Raw genomic sequence first — 12574 nt, 5'->3', positions numbered from 1 at the left:
TACTTATGAACCTTCACAGGAGCTGATGCCTTCTTTTATGAGTTTTCAAGTGTGGCAGTGGATGAAGCCATGTCCATGGGAATGATGAAGTCTAGTCCAAGCTAAGGAACAGACTCAGAATGGAAATGTGTTTTTTCTTTCCAAGAACATGAAAACACAGAGCAGTTATTTTGGGAGATTTCCAATAATTCTAATTCTTACTGTCATTTTGCTTGGTAGGTGGTGTCTTGTGACATAAGCACTTTATAAATATTTTAATTTTCACAAATACCATAAACCACATCATCTATATTAATAATTTTTGATTGATGTTTTAATATTATTATTTGATATTGAAAGAAAAGTCATGAAAGGAGTTTAATGCGGTTCATTACTACTCCTTTCCAATCAACTTCTGTTTGAGTTCACATTACTGACTCTTCAGTAGTGATTCAAGCTGTAGGTTTAAAAATGGGCTTGCAGCTGATGGATAGTGCTGGCAAACCAAAGAATGGATTCAGCATGATGGTTATAGATAGGTGGTGGCTGAGCCTATAAGAATCTGCATTAGATACAATGGTTTCAGCATCTAGAGACACAACAACAGCACTACATAAATCATGTGCAGTGTTATATGTTCTCAAGTATATATGTTGCCTGGCAACTGCATGTCTCCCAGCTTGGAAAAGTAACTGTTTTTAATTATGTCCCTGTGATACTGTATGACCACAGAATTAAGAACACTGAATCTGCCTGGGTGCTTTAAAAATGGCATTTATTAAAAAATTATGCTCCTTTTTTGAATCATCAATATGGCTTGCCTCAATCAAGCATTCTGTGCTTCTGGTGTTTTTCCTAAGCATACTCTACAGTATTGCACTCCAAGGATAATTATGCAGAATATGTTTTCTTTTCCCTGAATAGTTCAGGATTTATAGAATTTATAAAGCATCCTTTATGTAGTCAGGGCCTACTGCTTCTTCTTTTTTTTCTCTGTAAGAATGTGCTTACATCTCTCAGCTCACAGAGACAAGAAATTAGGGCTGTTTGGCTCACCTGTGGCTTGGACTTTATCTTGTGTAAAGAAAGGCACTAATATGCAGACCAACTTGGCGCATATCAGTAGTTTACAACATCCTTCAGCTGGATTTAGGTAAGCTAAATACATCTGAAAAGCTAGATTCCATATATATACTATATTCCAGGTTTCTGTAAGCTGTAATTCCTGCACTGTTAAGAGTGGACCACACTAGTGAAACACTTTGCAAAGTCATGGAGCTGGTGCACAGCCTTCAGTGTACTGTCATCTGTGAAGAACACACCTAGAGAGGAAATTGTAAATATCACCCATCTTTGCAGGTCCAGCCTCAGTAGGAAAGGAGTAAATAATGCCTGGAGCACACTGCCTGGGACACCCTGCAGCATGGGAGTCACCTCTCTATTCAAACCCCCTTTGATGGAGTGGATTAGGAATAGCTCTTCTATTATAGGGGTGAATACTCCAGCCAGAAGGTGGATTATAGAAAAGGTGTCACAATTTCACAGCTCTGTGGGGCCTTAAATAAACTCTGATGCAGCTGTTTGGACTGAACCTCTGAAGAGACTTAAAGAGATGCTTAGTTGCTCATAGGCAATAAATCCCAGATGCATGGGGAAATTGAGCTACACCAAACAAATATTTTCAAGTGGCATGGACACATTTCTAGTGAGTCAGGGTGCCTCCAGCATTACTAACCATCTGCTGCAGAGTTCTTTGAATTGAATTCTTGTACACAGGTATTCAATTCTACCTTATTTGTATGTTTTATCAAACCAAATTTTATTTTATAGATTTATTTTTTATATGATCCCAAGTCCCTATTTAGATTGTACTCTTTTTGTGTTTTAACATCTAATTGTCCATTAAGAAATCTTCAAGAAATAACTGTGATGACTTCTTCTAAAAAAATAGCCCTAGGAGATCATCTAAGAGAGGATGTCATTAAGAGTAGTCCCTCAAATCATTCTCAGTTCTGTACAGCTTTTTCACTGTATGGTTACATAGGAGCAATGATTTCCTCAGGTACTATTGCTTCAGACTCAGAATATTAGACATTAATTTTATATTACACTTCCTGGCTTTTTTTTCTTTTGTCTATGGAGTCCTTACCTAATTTTATAAAATCTAAGAAATGCACTTTATATGAATATGAACATATTCTTTATTAAACATATGAACATCTACTTTATTAAACTCAGCACTAGCACAGGTTGCTCAGTGAGGTTGTGGTGTCTCCATCCTTAGGGATAATAAGATATTTAAACATGGTCCAGCAACCAGCTACAGGTGGCCCTGCTTGAGCAGGGGGGTTGGACCAGATGACTTCCAGAGGTCCCTTACAACCTCAGCCATTCTATGATTCTGTAAAACATTCAGTGAAGGGAGTCTGGTCAGAAGACCCAATTATTATCTGTCTCTTCCTTTCCCTTCCCCCAGACCTTCTCAGCTAACTTGAAAGCACCTACAGAGAAAGAAAATCAGTCTCAAAATCCAAATCCATGGCAATAGGACACAACTCAGAAGCTGGCAAGTTCAGCCTGTGGAGCAGAATGAGAAAGCCCATCCTTAAATCCAGAGCCTGATGGGCAGTTTCCAAGCAGTCACACTGACCTGGGGGACCAGCGTCCCACCTGTCCAGTCAGGCCAGAGCAAGATAGAACCATCTAGCAAAAGATTTTTTGTTGTTGAGAGATTATTGCTTTGGTTTGAAATTGTATTAGACTGGGAGGACTTTATATTGCTTTCCCTGAAGGAAACTGTGAGGAATAGATAGAAGATTATCAGTGCACTTCAGAGGCTGTCTTTTGTATTTGTCAAATTGGTCCGATGTAAGATTTTAGTCCCTACAACTCAAGCACTGCAGTGCCGAATGCCAAAGGCAGTCCTAGCTGTCCATTTGCCTTTCATAGTGCCTGGGGAAAAGTGAGTACCCAGGAAATCCAGTGTACTGTGTAGGAGCTGCCTTGTGTGGGCCAGGAGACGCGGCAATGGGAATGAGCCTGGGATCCCTCCTCAGCTCTCCAATGTGCGTGTCTTGCAGAAAGCACACCTGCCATAGCCTGGGCAATTCACAGCCACATCTCTTAGTGCCCAAGAACATAGCTGGAAACACCAGACCCTAGGCAACAGCCAGCCAGGGAAATAGTCTCTGCCCCAGTCACTAAATTTGTTTGGCTGCTCAGACAGAATAATAAGATTCACTGACGAACCAACAGGGAGGACCACAAGAGAGAAAATGAGAGCAAGTCTTACTCTGCAGCAAGGCTGGTGAGGAATGAGGTGGGAGAGTCTCATCTGCTTTATAGATACAATGTGGAAATGAAGTAGAACAGAGATTCTCTGATTAAAAATGTCTTCAGTGCTGAGGACTTTCAAGGTTTAACCTTGAAAGTGTCCTGTTTCATACCTCTAACTTTCTTACAATAGCAGAAGCTAATGGGAAACTTGAAGTTACAGATGAACTTTATGTTATTTTGTAGAAGTAAAACCACAGGCTCTTACCATCCAGGCTTGACTAAACTGCTCAGTTCCTGAAAATAGGTCACAGAGAGAATCTGCACTAATTAGGAAAAGTTGGCAAAAACAATCATTGCAACTTGAAAATGTGTGTCAGATCCATTTTACTTGCATGGTTGATCTGGAGGTGATGTAATGAATAGGTTTTTTATCAAAGCAGTACATACTGAAGAGGATGACTCAGTTCTGGGAGCCACAGGGAACAAGTTAAATCAGGTTCACTGTGCAGAGCAGCAGCTTTTGACGACTCCTCAAGAACATCAAGCAACTGCAGCTGCACCTTCCCCAAAGGCCCCATAGCATATTGACATCTATCCATGCAGTTAAAATTTTCTTTTTCTTCTTAGGCCGTTTTCTTTTTGATGGAATTAAGCTGCTACTTCCCTTGGCAGAATTCAAGAGAGGACTTGAGTGCTGCTGAGTCAGATAATATGCTGGGATGCAGAACAGTATTTGGGATGCAAAACAGAGTCCCAAGTCTTGTGACAAGCCTCTCCCAAGTTTGTACAAACTCAGGTAAGAAGCTGTGCTGTGCCTGTGGAGAATGAATTATACCAGGCTGGAGAGCTATAAAACTGATGTGTGTGTAGGCCAACATGCAATACATTACCTACTCTGGGCATTCAATATGAAGCTGTAGGAGGCTCCTGGACTCTCTTTTGGGGCCCAGACATCCAACATTAATCCCTGCAGTGCATAAGTTCGAGATCATTGTGTAAATTTTCGACATTAAACCCTCTGTTTCCTCTTCTTCTTTCTCTGAGTATGTAGCTTCTGTTTTCTGGACATGTTTAATTACAGGCCCAAGCCACTCATGTACAAAAGCAGGAATAGAGAGGACCATCAAGCAGACAAGTGTGTATGCAGCAAGCTGGCCAATGGTTTAGTCCTCTTCTAGGGCAGGCCTATGTCCAGACTGGTATTTAGAGTTAGACTCTGTCTTTTCCTGCATTTTCATTACTTTGCTAATGAAACAAAGGAATGAATAATTGAGCTTTAGTGTTAAACAAGTATTTTACTTGCCTTCTGCTAGAACAATGCCCTGGGTAAGTAATCATGCAAAGCAGGGACCAACGTAGAAGGAGAATTTGAATTGGTCTTTATGTGTATGTTAGAAACTGCTGAACTCATTTGATATAAAATTACTGACTACAGAAGTCTGTAGGATTCTGTATCTTGGAGAGTATCTGGATGACAGGAGAAGCTGTGTTTCTTTTATTGACTTCCAGCATTTTTCACTATGTGAATCATTTCAGTATGCAAAGCTGTCATGAAAATTTGCAGTCCTACTCACCCAATGTTTACTATGATGAAAAAAAAAATCATACCTTACTCACACATCAAAAAACTGGTTACCTCAGGCAAACAGAATCTCACCCAGCTTGTTTTTCTTTACCTCTTTTAAAAAAACAGACATAGTGAAAAAATCCTCTGTCACTTTTCTTTTTAGCAGTTTCTATGTTAACTTATCTTGAGTCAGCCCAGGAACTCACTGAATGTGTGGTTACAACTTATCTTGAACTGGGAAGAAAGGGCTTGATGTTCCTATTTAGAAAGGATACAATAAGTCTATATCTAATGTTTAGAAAGCATTTTATCTAGATGTTCCTCTCACCACCAGAAATCTTATTAACCTTTTTTAACATGGCAACTGAAATAATAATGTGAGTATTCTATTCTGAAAATGAACATTTCAGAGTTCCTGTATTGCACAACTCAAACTGGGGATGTTTGTTGTGGTTGATTTTGCCAAGGCAGTATGAAGCTAATGCCATTTACAGAAAGCTGGCTCTCAAAGGAGAGAAAATTAAGCTCTGGTGAGAGCAGCTCTCTACTTGTCAATATTCTGTATTCTTTTTGCTAAGAAAAGCACATATCTCCTCTTCATCTATGGCGTCAGTAGCTCATTCACTAAGATATTAAACCATACAATAAGTGGTATCACAACATCTGAGCCAAAGCTTATTTTCAGATCACAGAAGCTGCTGTGCCTGTGTGAAGTGTCTTTGCTGGATCAGGGCCCTTGTTCCATTTAACTTCAGCTCAGTTAACTGAGACCTTGCTTCATTCTCAGTCACTGTCCTGCCACAATACTAAAATGTTCATCTTGCTCTTCATAGTTGTTCAAATATTTTCAAAGTCTTACTCTTATATACCAGCCAGAAAATACCTTTCCTTTCATCTTAAATCGGACTAAGCAGAAGCCTTTTTAATTCTTGTTTTTCAAGATGTATTCCTGGTGAGTGAAACAAAATAAGCACAGGGACATAGGTTCAGTTCTTCCCAGCAGCACACTGCCTCACTGGAGGTAAAGCTGTGTAGCTCCTGGGGGGGACAGGAAGAGAAGGCAGGAGGTAGCTCTTGTAACTCTAATCCATCTCCCTTCCTTCCCCCTCACCCCACCCTGTTGAGGAGCAGAGCCCAGGAGTGGTATTTCCATCAGTCTTGGCTGTAGCATTCTGGCCCATGGAGAGAGAGTGCTCCATGCCCACCCTGCTGCACCTCTGCAAATGTCACACTACCCTTAAACCTTCCTGTCACACTGTGCCCCAAGAAATTACTCCAGCACCAAGCCAAAGTCAATCTTGCCATCCTTCTGGATTCCTGCCTGTACCATTCCTGAACACACTGACACAAGATATCCTCAGTTCAGCCAGGAACAGGACTCCTACCTGTTTGGGAGCTGGAAGAGCAAAGGACTGGAGGCCAAGTGGTTGGATTCCAGCTGGGGACTTCAGGAAGCTCCATTGCCTGAGCAGCCATCTCATGGGAAAGATTGAAGGAGATGGTGGTGGTAGTAGGCATGTCGTGGAAACCCAGCTCAAAATGCTGCCTTGTCTGAAATTTTGCAGTGAAAAGTGGTTTAGATTATGAAAATTGAAAGTTCTTGATTACTGAAAGTAATAATAAAAGTAAAAATACCAGAATCTGTAATTTTCTTCCTTTTTTCTTTTTAATGCTCAAAAAGAAGAAACTGGAGTTGACTTTGAGAAGAAAGCAAAGAATTAAAGTTGTACTGCTCAGACACTTGGACTGAACCCAGCCGGGTGGGTGAGGCACTTAAATAAGAATCCATACTTTAAAAAGTCTATTCTGCATAATATATGACAAAAAAAAAAAAGAATTGTGATTAAGCATGGTTACTAACTTTAATGGAGAAAACAACACATATGCTTTAAAGAAGGAAATTATCAAGGTATAAAAAATAATTAAAGAGAGGCAATTCCACCCATAGTCCTATGGCAATGTTTTTTAAGCTTATTGCATGTTATATTCAGTCCACTGTACCCTGTAATGTTCTCAAGATGAAAGTTGTCTGATGATAAAAACATGAAGTAGATGAGGAATAAAGTCTTGCAATTCAATTTATAGAAAGAGAGAGCCATGACTGCTTCTGAGTTCTTGATATTTTTGGCTTTATGTGCAGACACACAGCAAAGTCTCCAGTGTTCTCTTGCATAAGCTGGCTTCATGCACAAGTATTAACTGAACTTTTGGAAATTAATATTCATTATGTTTCTTGCTTGTCCATGATCCTTGGGGAGCTTGTAATGAAAGAGCATGTAGGAGAGAAAGGTAACTTTATTCTCTCTTTCTGCAAGAACCTCATAAATGGCTTCAAAGCTAGATAAAATGCTTTGTGCTCAGGCACTGATAAGTTTAGCACCACTGTGTTCAAAAGCATCCTTCTGAAAGTTAAGCTTCAGCTCACAGAGGGGGCAAAAGTCTCATTCTATGTGGGTGTCATTAATTATGGCAAACAAACACAATAATCTCCCCTTTTGTTGATGACTCATACTTTAAGCATAAATAATTGCCCTCACAGTACTAGGTAAGAAGAAGAGACTGGGGTGCCTTAGCTAAAAGTTCATTAGGATATTGGTGTAGATTTTTTAAACTGAACATACAGTGATGTATATGCTTTATTCCAGCACCTTTTCATGTTTTAATGACTTCCTTCTGTAGTGTGAGGAATTAAAGAAAAAAAAAAATCCCTTTGAGGAGAGGCTGCAGCATTAAAGAAATAACAGTTCCCCTTCACTTTCCTCCTGCTCTGCCTTCCGCTCTGTGTATTTTCCCTTTTGCAGGGCATTTGCACCTCCGTGGGCACTCATCTACCATTCGACATCTCCAGGTATGGGATAAGCCGAAGTCACCAGGCCTGTAAAGTCAGTTCAGTCCCTCTTCTGACTCCTTCTGGCCCATATCTGTCCCACCACACACCTACTTTGTCCTCTTCATTCACTGCATGTTACAAAGGACAGTCCTCCCCTAGGAGGAAAGGAAGTGTGTTCCACTTTGTAGGGGTAAATGAGGCTTCCTGGTAATTGCACTGAGTTGAATCCATCGCTGCAACAGCTGCCATTCCTGCCTCAACAGTGCAGGAGCCATGAGCAGGGACACATGTCTGTGCTGCTTTGCTGGCCTGGCTAGTCGGGTGCGCAGAGGCTCAGCCAGCTCTGCCAGCTACAAATCTGCAGAACCAGAGCATCCACCAACCCAGGGGTGTTAAATACCAGTGTCACTGAATTGATGAATACCAGGGCCAGTGTCACTCTCTGCTGGGCTACCTTAGTTGCAGGGAAGGTCACAGCAGTCACCTTTCTCTGGTCTATGGCACAGAGTGAGGCAGAGCATGATATGGAGCAGGGAGTTTAGGCTAGATGCAAGCTGACGCTCTGAGTTAAGGTTACAATGCAGGTGTACCCAAAGTGTCCTCCAACTGTCTGGCTAGGAATTACAAGCATTGAGGCAGAGTGGCAAAGACTTTGTTTATCAGAGGACAGGGCAGGGGGCCAATGGCCTTCTGTCTTTACTGAGAAGTGATGGCACTAACCAGTTGTTCAATGCACATTTGAGAAACAGTTCAGCGGAAGCAACAAACCTTTGAACATTAGGAGCAATGGAAATACTTCGTGTCTGTGGTACTTACACAGCCCTTACCAGAGCGTCTCCAGAACTTCTGAAGCTCTTTAAGTGGTGGTCCTTGCTGAGGCCTGGTGACAAGAGACAAATTCTTCAATGCTCTATTTAGGAACAGCAGTCACAGGCACAGAAGTCCTGTCTTCAGTTTGTTAGTGCTTTGGCCTCAGGAGGACAGCAAGCTGTCACTGTGTGCTTTCTGCCTGGACCAGGACCTATCATCCTGGCTGTATCATATTTGTGCTACTGAAATCTAAACATGGGTCAGATGATTTACTGGTCTGCACTGTACCTGGCACAGCTGGGGCTGGCTGAATTCATGCTGCATGAAGATACCCCGATTCTGTGCTGGTGTTTTGTGTTTCCCTCCTGATAAACTCGGAGAGAGGCTGTACCAGAGTCACGTTTCCTGCTTGCATGTGAATAATAGTTTTGTTTACACACATGCAGTCTAATGCGCACTTCAGTTGCAAAATATACCAGAACATATGTCTGTGTATAGCCACTTCCAGCTTGCTTTGTGGATCTTGAGCTCCTGGAGAAAAAATTAAGCTATTGCTTATGATGAGCAACCTGCACTGGGCTGTACAGGAGTGGTGCTAAGAAGAAACATCACCTAGCCATGCAGTGGTCATCTGAAAGTCAGAGTTGGAAGCCAGGATTTGGTAAGCAAAATGTTACACCAGTTCTACTTTCCCGGCTTCTAAATGATGCAGAGCTTGTTTCCAGTGGCTTTCCAGAGCTCTGCTGATTCAGCCAGCATCTATTGCTGCCTACTGTCTTCTGGTTTCCATCATCCAAGAGGAATCATGAACTTGGAAAGGTTATCCTCTTTCAAAATCTCCTTTCCATGGATGGACTTGTAAGTTCTCTGATGATACACAGCAGCTCAGCATTAATATTCATGATACAAGCATGACAATTCATTGAGGAAGAAAAGGAAGAACAGGGAGAATTCCTCACCTATTGAGTCACCCAGAGCAGCTTGCTCTCCAGTGGTCTCACCTTGCCCACAATCATGAGGAAGGCAATATAACCATAATCTAGCAGATGTAAGAGGTACAGAAATGAAGGATACATTTTGCATCAGCTTCACAATTAATTGTCTGAAATAGTTAAGAAAGCTGGCCCAGTGTTCACGCTTTGAATTGTTTTTTCCTTTCTTCTTGGCATGGCTTGTTTTGATCACCTATCCTGAGCAAAGAACTGCATACCTTAATTAGGAACAAAATGCCATCTCACTAGAAAACCACCTGCCATGTGGAAAGTTGTGCCGCGGAACAACATCTATAACATAAATGCAGATTTAGCTCCCTTGATGACAGAAGCTGAGAGAGAGCTGGCACAATTGAACAGCTACAAGACAGCCCAGCCTTGGATTAGTAGTACAGCTGTACTTGGAATGTGTAAATTATGGACATCCTTTGGCAGAACTCCAAAGTGTTGCCAAATCTGGGTCTCTCACCATCATCTCAGTCTTTCTCACAAACAGCTACAAGACTCTCCCCCGTGCTTAATTGGACCTTGCTTGTGAAACAAAATATCTCCATTGCTAGAAGGCTTAAGTTTTTGAAAACAGTGATTAAAGCTGGAGCTTTTCCTTCCACTTCAATGGGGGCAGGTTTGGGCTCTCGAGCAGTGAGGCATGAGGGAGTGAACAGGATGATCTAAGAGAGAACATGCTTGGTCCTTGATATGGCCAAGGCTGGAGGCCAAAGACTTTAAAGCATTGAAGTGTGTCACTGGTAGATTACACATATCCTGTCATAATATACAGCAGGTTTAGAGCATTAATCTCCAAAGAATACACAGCATGAGGAATATTTGTAAAACGAGGAAATCTACTGAATTTGTCTGTTTATATCATATAAATAAAACATTTTTTTTTAATCATCACATACAGCTGAAAAATAGTAATGATAAACAGACTTTTCAGCCAGCTTTTCCTGTGTAGAGATACAACAGCAAGGTATTGTGGTGGTTCCTTAGTGGCTGAGAGTAACATGCAGTGAGCACCACTCCGACTGGGCCGGAGATGCTAACGCAAGCATCCTTTTCCTCCAGCTGCCTATGCACAGTCTGATCTCATCCATTTGGCCCAGTTAGTAAACCAGCAGAAAACAAGATTTAAAAATAAAAATAAATTTTAAAAAATCAGTGCACTGTTACATATACTGTTGCTAAGATACAAGAAATGCTTCTGAAAAGTTTCTCCCAGAAAGGACATAATATTTTTTCTTCCATTTCAGGGTGACTTGATTTTTCCTCCCATGAATGTCATTTAAGAGACCCTGCTGAGCAAGAATTGAATCTGAATACAAAAGCTTAAAGCTCACTTTCTTTATACCATTATCAATATGGTCCTGCTTCTTTCAAACAGCTCAAACTGAGTGTTTCATAGAAAATATAATTTTTTTCCTGAGACTGGATTAAGATAAAAATACCTCGGGAAGTAGAATTGATGAGCAATACAGGTGGTGTTTGTACAAGAGTCAAGGCAGTATTTCTGACTGCACTGAGTAGCACAATAGTATCTTCTAAAACAATGGTTCAAAAGTTACAGACAAATAAAAGGGCATTTGGATTTTTGACTGCCTGACCTCGTTGATTGATAGATACAGGAACCTGTTTTGCCAGCAGAACAAAATCACCAACTCTACTAACATTTCAAGCTTCTTTTGATATTCATCTGTAACAGTAAAGATCACATATTGTTGATTTAATGATATTCTATAAAATCTAGACATCTCAGTGCCCAACCAGGATGGTAACTAGCTCATCCTCACAATGCTGAACCTACAGTATCAGACTAAAGTTTGTTTTTCTTAACAGAGCACATAGTTTCTAAATGTTTGCTTAAATCTCTGGGGGCCTGACATTCTATCTTGAACAGGAATAAAAAAATAAAAGCTGTCAAAAGAAGACAATGAAAAGCAAGTGACAGATGAGTATAGGTTCTAGAGCAGCTTGACACCATGCCAGCTCCTCCTTTATTTTTGTAAATATGCTGGCTCATGGTCCCTGGGATTACTTGTCAATAGAGTATTGAGTCCCTGCATAATTCCTTTCATTAGTCTTACTTATATGAAAACAATTCTTTTTCTTTTTGCCATGATATATCACATCATGTGGGTGTTAGAAAAGATTGCTCTTCTCTTAGTAAAATGGAGCATATACAGCAAAATATAAACTGAGCCCCTTCTTCTTGAGGTAAACGTACATAAAGAATTTTGAGCATTACAATTAAACTGCATTTCTGAAATTTAGCTTATAGTGTTTCCACTGAGAACATCAAGTGCTTGGGCATATGGCATCACCATTAAATTATGACACTTGCCTACATTAATTGTCATAGTTATTGAGTTACTGATAAGTCACTATGGATCTCCTAGGGTGACCTGCTGCATTATACAGAGCAGAGATTTCAGGAGTGCCTGCTTCAGGTCTCATAGGTCAAAATGAAATAGAATATGTTTTTCAGAAAAAGACCCAATCTTGATTTAAATACTTGAAGTGCTAGAACCCCCCCAACCCAGACGGTTTTTTTCCTGGGGTCAGTCACCAAGGTCTGCAGAGCTGATTGAGATTCTGCTCCACAGCAAACAGGCTGTTTGAGGCCAAAACACTCAGTGTAACCTAAACAACTATTGCTTTTTTATTGCACAGACTTTCCTCATCTCCTTTGCAAGATGAAGTTTTGACAAGACTACAGTACTGGATGCAGTATTTTGCTAATATTAGCAAATCATCATTTACTGAAATGCTGAAGAATTTCAAGGATATTTCATTCTGGCTTTATGAGTCTTTTGTTTAAGTTACTGACGTTGAAATCCCTCACAGTGATCCTGAATTTTCTCCCTGCATGTTCCCAACAGCTGTTTATGTTATGGTGGTCATGTTTACCAAAGTGATATACTGGTCTGTGGCAAATATCAACATGCAAGGCTCTTTCTGCCTTCACAGAGCAGATGTAACCATGGATATTTATTTTCAAGCTGTTAGCGACTTGGAGAGAAAAGGTCTGATGCTCTCAGGCACATGGTGTGACTCTTGGGGATGTTCTGTGCAGGGTTGAGAGTTGGACTTGATGACCCTGCAGGTCGCTTCCAGTACTGT

The sequence above is a fragment of the Fringilla coelebs genome (genome assembly GCF_963513975.1).
Source record: "Fringilla coelebs genome assembly, chromosome: 5".
NCBI classification, from domain to species: Eukaryota; Metazoa; Chordata; class Aves; order Passeriformes; family Fringillidae; genus Fringilla; species Fringilla coelebs.
This window is presented reverse-complemented; position numbering follows the sequence as displayed.